Below are 11923 nucleotides of genomic sequence, written 5' to 3' on the forward strand. Positions count from 1 at the left end.
ATCAGCCCCTGAATTCCTACATTCCTGCTCTCTTTTGGATTATCATGAAATACTATCTTTGGGTCTGAAAAGACCTCTGAGTTTGTGATGCTTTGTATGTCTCCTAAAGCTGGAATTCTGAAATCTGTCTGCCCTGTTATAGCTGCAACCTTTATGTTTTCCCTGAGACCTGGAAGAGCTGTTGCTCTTGAAATGTGCAAACTCTTCCTTGCCTCTTTTAGTTATACTTGGGTCTCCAACCATTCTGTTACAGAGAACTTGCCACTGACAACCTCCTCACAGAGTTGCCAGAAGTCATCAAATGGAGAAGACTATCATTTTTAAAAGTTAAAGATTGTATTTTCAAATTATCTCTCTGTGAATGTGTACACAAGAAAATTGCTTGAAGAAGCTAGAGGGATGTGTTAAATTTCTGGCAGCCAAACTTATAGGTAGTTGTGAATAAACTAGCATGGGCGGTAGGAACTAAACTCTGGTCCTCTGTAAGAACAGTACACACTTTTAATCTTTGAGCTAACTCTTTGGCTTTTATTGTTTCTCATAGCCCTCACAAATATATCTGTGGCAAGATGGTTGTGCAGGTAGAATGAACAGTTTCTAAACTTGGAGGTCTTATAAAATGCTTAATAAATATTTACCAGAAGAAAGAATTTCTGTTATGTTTATTAATCATCATAAAGTCTGCTTTTTATCATAATATGATAATCACTGTAGCAAATATTCAAATCACTCATCATTGTGGATTCTACACTTTTTTTTGTTTGACATTATAGTAGGATTCCCCTGTCATTTATTTTCATTCACCTCAAGTTCTTGTACATCTTCTCCTTTTAAGCACACTTATTTGTGCAAAACACATTTATGTCAGTCAGGTACAAATAAGTGTTGATGCTGGGACTAACCTCAGACTATACATTGTGTATGACATTTGAGCAATTCAATACTTGATTTCTAAGTCAAAGGCTTGAAAATAGAAAGACTGCTGAGGACAGTGGTAAAATATACACTGAAAAGAATGTAAGGCTTTTCTTGGACAAATTTAGCTGACTAAAACATACATATAGATATTCTGCAAGGAGCAAGAGGTATACAGGAAGAAACTGCATGTGAATTTTGAAGTTGACCTATACTCTATAGCACAGGTGTGATTGACATAGTCAGAGAACATAAGGAAGGATCAAGAATCTAGAGGACCATGGACCAAGATGAAGTAGACAGGTAAGAGGAGGGATGAATGGAATCATCTGGAGTTGTTACTGAAGAGGATGAAGGTGATAGACACCACTGATGCTAGTCAGATTTCAGGAAGAGGAACAGCTATCAGAAAAGTGTATTAAAATATTTAGTGTAATAAATTCACCTAAGTGGATATAGGAAATGATTAGGCAATTCTGAAATCCAAAGGGCATGTATTTGGGAAAGAAGGCTGGATATCCAGGAAAAAAGCTTAATGTACTTCCCATCAGAGCAATATGAATTTATACATATGTCTGTATGCCTGTATATCTACATTAATGCATGTGTGTGAATGTATGTATACAATAGTTAATTGTGTATATGCATAATATATATATATATATATATATATATATATATATATATATATATATATATGTTATTTTATGTGCAGGTGTGTTTCCTATGTGAGTGCCTGTGTGCATGCCTATATATGCATGTGAATGTTTAGGTGTATTCAGTGATACACTGAATACACTCAGTGTATTTCAGGCTTTTATGATGATTGCATACAGCCCACCTAGAATATCCACATAACCTCACTTATATATAGTCAGCTGCCGATGATTTTAATTTCATCTGCAAAACATCTTTACAGCAGCACTGAGATCAGTGATTCACTAGATAACTGGGTGTAGTATTTTTCCCAAGTTGATACATGAGACTCAACCTCACAGTCATATATCACTTTGGCCTTCTGCTTCTCAATTTCAACTTTATTCAGCTACACATCTGTCAATGTGAAATACTGCAGCTTAACATGCCTTGGCTTTCCTGTTTAAAACCATGTCATATATTTTAAAGATGAAATATATATGTTGCTTCATGAACTTAAAACTAAAGTTTAAGAATTTCCAGAGAACTGCTTGGTAGATGAAGGGTTTCCAGTGATTTTGCAACATACTGATAAATTGTCATTCACAAGCCTAAAACCAAAGTCACTTCTACTAACAATGCTCACAGATTCATGAAGTGGCTTGTAATTGTTGGAACTGTGGCCAATTTAAACTACTTAAAAAACAGAAATCACTTAACTGTCATTCTTGGCATGTAATTTTAGATTTTTATTTAGGATGACGTCTTCTTTTCCCAGTTTATACTATGTATAATGCTTGTATTTGATCACGGTGTGAGAAGGAGTAGAGTCTCTCTCTCTCTCTCATATATATCTCTTTCACACCCTCCCTTTCTCTTCTCTCATTTTGTGTGTTTGTGTGTGTCTCACTCTCTCATCTCTACATACATGTGTAAGATCTTAACCTATAGATGTATACCCCTGTGGATATGTGAATACAGTTAAAAATATATTTATATTGTAGATCCATGAGCTGTTTAATTAGGAGGAGGCCATTTGAAAAATCTTTTCTCAGTCTATTTGATTGCAGTATAGATTTCATACAATGGCCTTATAACAACCTGGGAGATATAGCCTGTTACATTGCTTATCTAAATGGCATAGACACAAGGTATGCAACATTTTATCATCACAGTATAATGTTTTCACCTACAAATTTGTTAGAGCAGCTTATAACTTGACTGAGATACATGCTGCTAATAGACTTTGTTGTGTCCAGGTTACAATACTCTGCAGCATTTACTGTACCTAATACTGTGAGAAACTAACACAATTGTAGGTATTTCTATACCAAAATATTGAACGTCTCTATAAGAATGAACCAGGGTGGGCTCTTGTGATGATATTGAACTAAAAGTGCTTGCTATGCAAACAAGAAGACCATGGTAGAAAGCCAGCATGTGATTTCAGTCTTAGAATGTAGTGATTGAGGATTGCAGGATCAAGCTAGTTAGAACCCTGACTACTGTATCTTTGTGCTCTGGGTTTGGTTGAGGTCTACCTCAAAAAATAAGGTGACAGAGTGATTGAACTTTTTTTTTAGCTGCATTATGCTTTAATTTATCAATTATCATGTTTGCAATTCATTGTTGGCTGACATGTACAGTGCACAATTGTGTATGTATGTTTGTATGTATGTAATATTGTACTATATATGTATGTGTGATTGCACTGAATATTCCAGAACAGTATAGGTATAGGGTATCACAAATGTGGAGATGAAAGTTTACATAGGATATGAGTGTTTGCTAAGCTATGGGGAAACACAAGAGAGAAGTTTTGTATCCAGAGAATATGCTTGTATCTTCAGATGTTTATTTATTTTTACTTGCATATATACTGAAAATTAACATTTACTGTCAACTAGATAGGATATAAATCAAGGTTCTGGCTCTGTCATAATGATTAGACTGGGTTAATAGGGTAGAAAAACCTAGTAAGACCCATATAAATGGACGTAAAGGCATGGAGTCCAGGATGCAATAGCAAAGTAGAAAACCAGTTGAATCTCAGAACTCATCTCTCCTTGCTTCCTGACTGTAGGCAAAATGTAACCAGATGCCTCATGCTCCAGCTTCCATGACTTCCTTATCATGATGATCTGTCCCATCCCACAGTGAGCTCATTCTCCTATCCATGTCTTCAGTTGCTTCTCTCCTGCAATGTGTCACAGTAATGAGAACAGTGCATAATTGGGCTGCTTGTATCTTGTCTGATTTGTTTTGGTTGACTATCTGTTTGTCTCTTTTTCCCTATTTCTGTGACTGTTCTTGTGGCCTTGTGTGTGTGTATGCAACCATCTTCATGGAGATCAAAGACAAATTTGTATGATATGCTACAATTGTCATCTACCTTGTTTTTTTCAGATAGGGTCTTTTACTGACCTAGAACATGCTAAGTAGTGAGGACACCCTGAAATTCAGGTTCACTAGCTGCACAGTCAAATACCCTTCATCACAGAGGCTGCACTGTTTTAGGACTTAGAATTACTTGAGTAGTGGAAGTAATAATCAGTTTACAGGCTAATGAGATAATATGCTTGTTTTTTAAATACCAGGTCCCAAATTCAGATCTCAGAACTAATGTGAGAAAAACTGTTTTTAGTAGAAAGTGCTTGGTTTGTTAGTACTTGGGAGACAGAGACTTCCAGTTGGGTACCTAGGGCTTGTTACTTTACAGGTAGCCTGGTCTGCTTAGAGACTTCTAGGCCAGACCTTTATAATAATACAGAAAATAAAAATAAAGGAGGAGGAGGGCACATAAGAATACCTGCATTTGACCTCAGGTTGATATTCACATGCACATCTGAATGCACATACACTTGTGTACATACTTACATGCCTACAAACACACTAACACACACACATACACACACAAACACAAGAGTTTTTCAAAACATGATACTGCAGGAAGGAGGACACTGTGTTTTAAATTTAGAATTTAGTCTGGACATAAATACCCTGTGGAATACCCATTGAGGCACCCTCATTATGGAAATTATTATCCTCGCTAAAAGTTTATTCACAGTACATGTGTCAAACATTTATGTCATATATCATAGGATTTGTAGAGCTGAAAGACACACATTTTTTTCATTATAACATGTCTCTTTTGGAGATTAAAAACTAGAAATTTGTTATTTTATACTAGAAGACAAATACTTTATGGTATATAAATACAAATACCTCCATTAATTTTAGAGGGAAAAGGGACAAGGGTTTCTTCTGTAGGCTTAGAGAAAGCAAATATTGTGGAAAAAATAATATATTAAGATTCTTTTATTAATGGTTCTTTTGGGAGTCATATCTGAGCTGCTAGGGAGAAAGAGTGCTGGGCTGCCTATCTGCCTTGCCACTGGGGTGCCACAGCCAGCAAGCTGTTCAAGGAAGGCAGTCATTAAGAGGGGTCCCAACCTGTGATTTTTCTGTGTGTGAGAAACAGCAGTATCTGAAACAAATGTTCTTAGTCGTGTGTTTTTCTTCCTATGAGTGTAGGTGTGTTTGGTAACAGCCACACATACTAAGTGACATTTACATATGTGATCCCCACCAAAATGTGTTACACAGGTTCTGAAGGTCCTATTCTTCCAGACCAGTGTTTTATAAATGGTATCAGGTTTTAACAAGAATATATAAAACTTGTTGTCTTCACTTCATAGGGTGTATATCATGACACTCTTCTGTATTTCTACTCCAAAAAGTGTTCTTGAATACCAGAAAGAGTTCCATGAATACAAGTAAAACCTTGACTTAAGCAAACTATAAAGTAACTGCAAAGTATTAAAAGCTCCACTTCTCTTACTCATTAGAACTTGGCTGGTAGTGAATTATTTGAAACACTCCTTGAACCTGAAAATGATGAATGGTAGCTTCATATTTCTGAGATGGAACATTAGTCACAGGGGAAGAAGTCAGCTAAGGTCACAAGCTTATACTGTATCTTGAACAATGTTGGAAGCCACTGAAGTGTGTTAAGCATGACGAGATGACATAATCTAATGCCCACATGCTTCTCATAACTATAGGACATTTTTGAACTATCAGATATAAATTTTATGTCTAAGTTGGCTAATGTGGTTTTTAAAAAAAAAAAAAAATTATCAGCTCATTGTGAAGTTTGCATTATGTACCTCAGTCACACTCATCTCTTCTGTACCCTCATATCAGTCTTCTACCCTTCAACTACCCCTCCAACAAGGAGAAAAGAATCTCATTGTGAAAGCTATAATGCATCAGAGTCCCACAGGCATACTCCTTTGTCCACAGTTCTTGGCTTACACATATTTATTGCAATGACGCCTTGGTCTGGTATGATACCTCTGACTTCTGCTATACAATTAGTACTGGATCCTCACCGAGACTCCTCTTGGATATCCAGTTGTTGGCCTGTATCATCGAGACATTTTAGTTTTGGTTTATTAGGACCAGCCCTTCACACACTCCAACAGTTCTTTGATATGATAGATGTTGTTGTGGGCCAACATAAAAGCTTTGGATCTTGGTCTGAGGGGTATCTGAGCTGATCATCCCACCAGCTCTCCACCACCCACATCACTGAGGCATGCTCTCTTGCCCTGCAACACCTGGCTCATCTAATGCCACAACCGTCAAGGAGCTGAAACAGCTCTCTCATGTCAATGTTCTCAGGCTGCCATCAGTGACAGCTCTACTCTGCTGCTCAGGCGAAATGCAATGCTCACTCTCCTGAGTGTGCCATCCAGTGAGGAACAGAGACAGTTCTTTTATTCTCATGACCCCAGAGCCAGCTCTCCCACCTGCCATAGGTGGCAAAGGTACCTTTTCTTGTCCCAGCCACCTCACAGCAAAAAAAAAAAAGGCTGGATCAGCTCACCTGAGCTCACACCCTTCATATTGGCTCACCTGTACCCACTTCCCTGTATAGGGAGAGCACTCCCATACAGCCTAGGAAAGGTGCAGAGCCCTCTTTCCTGACTGTGGAGGCAGAGCAGCTGTTTTGCCTTGGTATCCCCAGGGTAAGCTCTCCTGCTTGACAGAGGTGGCCAGAAGTGAGCAAGGGGGCACCTTTCTTTTTGTCTACACTACTGTCACTCCTGAGCAGACAAGGGGCAGTACCAGATTTCCAACTCTCATGCTCTGAGTGCTGGCTTGCCAGTGCCATATCACCACCAAGGTCTACTCTACTGTGTTGCACAGGGAATATGCAGGGCCTGCTCTCTCAAGTGCTGCAGCTTTCTGGCTTTCATGACCCCAGGGCCACATCTCTCACCTGCTGTACATGACCAAGAAGAAAGCAGGAAAGAGTATCTCTCTCTCATCTATGCCACCTCATGGGACACATGTGACAGGGCCATGCTCATACCCTCAGGAGTGATTCACCAGCAATTCCTACATGGAGGGCCAGATTTGGCCCTCTAAGCAGAGCTTTGGTCTCTGAAGTACTGTAGCTGTTTGGGGGTAGGGCCATCTCTTGCAAGTTAACAGGGTCAGCTCTATCACAATTCCCTGGTGAGGGATGGGGCCTATTCTACACAAACCTCAGACAGGTCAGGACTCTACCAGGGTTCCAGGTATCATCACTGGCTAGGCTATTCCTTGCTACCCTTTAGTCTCAGTTCTGCCTTTCTTCATTGTGCCCACATCCTTCAGTTTTTATTCCTCTTAGAATCCTCTACCATTTACTTCCTCCTCTTAGTGGCACCCAGGGTCTTTGAGTGTCTGGTATTATGTCAGGAGTAGTCTTAGAAGTACTGTGCCCTACTGTGCATTATTGTACCAGGAATGGTCATGTCTCATATGATCTGCTCATTCAACCCTGTGAGGTTCCAGACTGGTGGTCATCTCAGATTGCATCCCTCTCCATGCCCCACAGCTTAGAATTGCTTCCTTTTGTGGTCAGTCCCACCATGGGTCTCTGATCCCAGGTTGGGTAGTGTTAGGCATGCTCCCACTGGGTTACAAGGCCCCAAGTAGGTTATTGTAGTCTCTGGGAGCTAGACCATACAGGTGGAGCCTGCACAGTGACACCAGAGTAGTGGTTGTCTCAGGCTAGCTCCCTATACGGGCCCCCAAGCACCGGAATTCTTGCTTCCAGCTCAGGTTTTATTTTATTTTTTTTAGGGTCTGTTAGGCTACTAATCATTCAGATGTTTAGGTCACACTGAGTAAAGACAAAGCCTCTCTCCTTTCTGTAACCTACTGATGCCCACATGGCATAGTAACCACACCTACAATGCCTCTAGGGGGATGGTTCTTATATCTTTTAAGCCATCTCCATTGCATTCTTCCAAATTTGTTTGTGTTGATTTAATGATATTAATATTTGTCAACACTACAGCTCTGTTAAAACTAAAATTATGTGACCCCAGTGACCTCTATCTGCTAATGTGTGAGTACATACATATTCTGTGCCTGCTAGGAATTATAAGCATAGGAGCACATGCTGGTCTTGTCCATGGCTCTGTACTTTGATGAAAACTATACTTGTTGAAATGCATCTGTAAATTAGTAGGCAGTTGTTAGGTGAAGATAAGTTGAACCTCTATCTAATATTATATCTATTATTTTTCTAAACTTGGGATGTATAAATAGAAGAGAGTATGTCTATTTGCTAGAGAATATCTCAGTTGGTAAACTGCTTGCTTTGCAACCACGAGGACCTGAATATGATCCTCAGAACATATGAACGGCTGATAGGTTATGCACACTTATAATTCTTATATTATGGAGGTAAAGACAAGCAGATCCTTAAAGTTCATTGGTCAGCCAGCCCATCCAAATAGGCTAGGAGAAAATAAAGTTTTGACTAGTAAGAAACTACTTTTGAAATTAACTATTGGTCCTCTTACATACAAGCACACAAGTATATGTACACACGTACACATGTGTGCACAAGCACATACATGCACATCTCCCAAGATGGTGTTCTAATATCTTACTGCTAAAAACATATAACAGCACATGTACAATTTAAATTCATTTGTCAAGGATGTGTTGAACCTTGGTGGCATTTGATGGCTATGTTGCAGTGTCACGGAGCACACATACATCATTCTTGGAAGATTTTAGCACAAGAACTTAGACCAGTAAGTTGGTCATTCTTTCATAGTATATTGTCAGGACTTATAGACAGAATGCAAATCAAAAAAGTTCAGGGATATGAGTTATGGTAGATGAAATACTGAAATGCGCTAAGAAGAATGCATGAATTATAATAAGGTAAAGGCATGTGATCTTTAGCTTTACTTGCCAATCTGATATAACCTAGAATCATGAAAGAAGAAGGTCTCACTGAGGGATTGTTAATATTGAGTTGGCCTGAGGACAAGTTTGTTGGGATTGGCCTAAATTAATTGGTGTGGGAAGACCCAGCCCACTGTGGGTGACATCATTCTCTAAACAGGCATTCCTTGCTTCAGTTAGGCTTTCACTGTTGTGAAAAACCTTCTAAGGAAAGGGTTTATTTCGTCTTACAGTTAGAGAACATCATGAATTAAAATCAGAGCAGGAACTAAAGGAGAGCAATGGAGAAGTACTACTTACTGGCTTGTTTTCAAGGCTTGATCAGCCTGCTTTCTAATGCCACATAGGACAATCTTATGAGGCATAAAATTGCCTCCAGTGATCTGGCCACTCCCATAAAAATCATAAATAAAGAAAATACCCTATATACTTCCTTACACTCTAATCTGGTAGAGCATTTTCACCATTGAGAGTCCATTTTCAAAAATGAGCCTAGCCAGTTGACATAAAACCCAACCACAACAGTTTCTGAGCTATTTAAGTTGACAAATCAAACACAGTGTAAGCAACCCAGCAAGTAGACAAATGTGCATTTGTTTCTTGGTGTCCTTGGCTGTGGATGTAATATGACAAGTTGCTTCAAGTTCCTGCAATTTTGATTTCCCTATAATGATGGTCTGTAACCTAGAATTGTGAGCTAAACAAGCCCTTGTCATTTAAGTTGCTTCCTTGTCAGGGTATTTTTCACAACAACAAAAATGAAACTAAAATAGGGTACAAGTTGGCCAAGTACCAGAACACTGAGCTGTAACGTCTCCTTTGGCTGTTTGGGAAGGAAAGAAAGAAATATGAGAAATGAGCTAAAGTTAGGAGTGGGGTCAAGCTGAAGGGTTTATGTGCTGTGCAAGGGCATGCAGGTTGTGGGTCCATACGTCTGCCACAACTTGGTAGGATGGAACTACAGCTCAGCATGGCAAAATCACACGGAATCTTGACCACAGCAAGGCCCTGCCCAGCATGGAGACTTCCTCACTCAATCTGGTTCTGTGGGGGTGCAGGGCTCTTGTGTGGGCCCAGAGGCAGGAGGCCACCATTCTGGGACTCTCATAGCTAGGAGGCTGAGCAGAATGAAGACGAGGAACTCAGGCATGCAGCTGACACATTGAGAGAGATGAGGGGGAAAGAGAGAGAGGTCCTGACTGCCCGCAGGAAATTACTTACTCACTTGGTTTGGAACGCTTTTGTTTGAAGAGGGTTTCCACAGGAAAACACGATGGCAGGCCCCAATGACATGAAAAAGTCCGTGGGTTCCCATAATGGCTTTATTGTTTATGGAGAATGTTGATGGTCTGGATGCCCATCCCCACTTAAGCCAGGGGAGGCCTCACTTAAATAAGAAGGAAGAGGGGGAGGAGGGTCACTTAATTAGCTACACCCTCTGGCCTTTAGGTAACTTATCATTATGGAAATCTCTTGAGGCTGAAGCCTCTAGTCACGCCCTCTACCTGTGCTCTTTGGGCGGGTCTGGATCCTATGTGACTGAACAGCTCAGGTTAATGGAGTTCCATGGCATGAGTTAGGAGCCCGGATTCTGGGAGTGTGGCGGAATAAATGCCAGTCCATTGCAGTGTCTCTGGGCTACTTTCAGCCAGTGCTTCTACCAAAATCTAAGACCCCTTGCATGGCTCTACACTAATGCATGAGCTACTGATTCTTGTGGAGGGATATTCAGAATCAAGTAGAGTTTGCTTTTTCTCATTTCAGCCATCTATGAGCAATCCTGTGAGGTGTATAGACACAGAGGGCACACAGCTGGGTTCTTCTATATTGACTCTGATGGCAGCGGGCCACTGGGACCCCTTCAGGTGTACTGCAATATTACTGGTAAGAACCATGTTTTCTAAGCATGCTTAACCTGGGTGACTTGTCGCATGAGATGAGGGGGGTTTTTGACATGGGACACCTGGGGGTACAAAACTCACAGGTCTAGCTTCATAGTAAAAGAGTATTATTTTGAAAAATAATAAGAATTAACTTAGTCATTGTCAAGATAGAGAGTAGAGAAATCTTGATGGTCACGACACTATTTCCTGAAACGAGAAAGATTTACCAGAATTACCAAGCGTTTTCTATAAGACTTTCCAATGTCATTTTTATTATTAAAATTTGGCAACATAACAAAAGGGATATGGAAAACAAAACAAATAAACCCAACAAAACAAGTCATGAAAGTCACTGGGAAGTCCAGGTTCACAAAGGGTGACACCATTTATAGATGGTTCTATGGAATATGTGTTTGGGTGAGGCATACTATCTTGAACTTTAGTGGTTCATCAATAAAATGTGAATGAGATGACTATATGACAAGGAACTCTGAGGATCACAGATAATTAGGCATTATGGATCAGCTACTGAAGACCTAGAAAACAGCTTTCTCCTCAAAAGCACTAAGAGATAGTTGACTCTAGAGGATGACCATAGCCTGAGAATATAGATTTAGGTTACCACAAATTTCATGTTCCATCATGGTAATGGTTTCAGAAATCTCTTATCGTGGTAGTTGTAAGTAAACATACTTTTCTAGTTACTAGTAAAATACCAGTAGAGAACATTTCAGTAAATCAAGAAGATCTCTGCTCTTAGCCTCACATGTAATCTATCAACTTTATAGCCTTTGGTTCATGAAACCTAGGGGTCTTTTAATATATTTCAAGGGAACTCACTATATAGTCACAAGAACATTAAGTTATCCACAGAAATTAGCGATAAGCCACTGTTCAATATGCCAAGATTGCCCAAGAAATTATGAAATTTTTAATCAATCACTTTTGTAAAATATTCACTGTAGGTGTAGCTTCTTTTTCTGGGAATTATAGTTCCATTGCAAATCAATACCACCACCAACACCATGACCATAACCACCACCACCACCACTACCATCATCACTACCACCGCTACCATCCCACCATGATCATTGATCATGGAATGATCAACTTTCTATGGAATATTTTGAGAGCATGTAACTTCTTTTTAAATCAATTAAAAAGGTTTAGAATTGGCATTTGAGGAGCTGATAGGTTGAACAGAAAATGGCAGTTGATGACAAGCCTGA

General features: G+C 39.6%; 1 pseudogene; it reads right to left on the minus strand.

Moving 5' to 3' along the window:
• Window positions 1-7691: 7691 nt before the first annotated feature.
• LOC117716657 (small nucleolar RNA SNORA17) lies at window positions 7692-7814 on the minus strand (annotated as a pseudogene).
• Between the last annotated feature and the right edge of the window lie 4109 nt (window positions 7815-11923).

The sequence above is a fragment of the Arvicanthis niloticus genome, chromosome 10, assembly GCF_011762505.2.
Source record: "Arvicanthis niloticus isolate mArvNil1 chromosome 10, mArvNil1.pat.X, whole genome shotgun sequence".
NCBI classification, from domain to species: Eukaryota; Metazoa; Chordata; class Mammalia; order Rodentia; family Muridae; genus Arvicanthis; species Arvicanthis niloticus.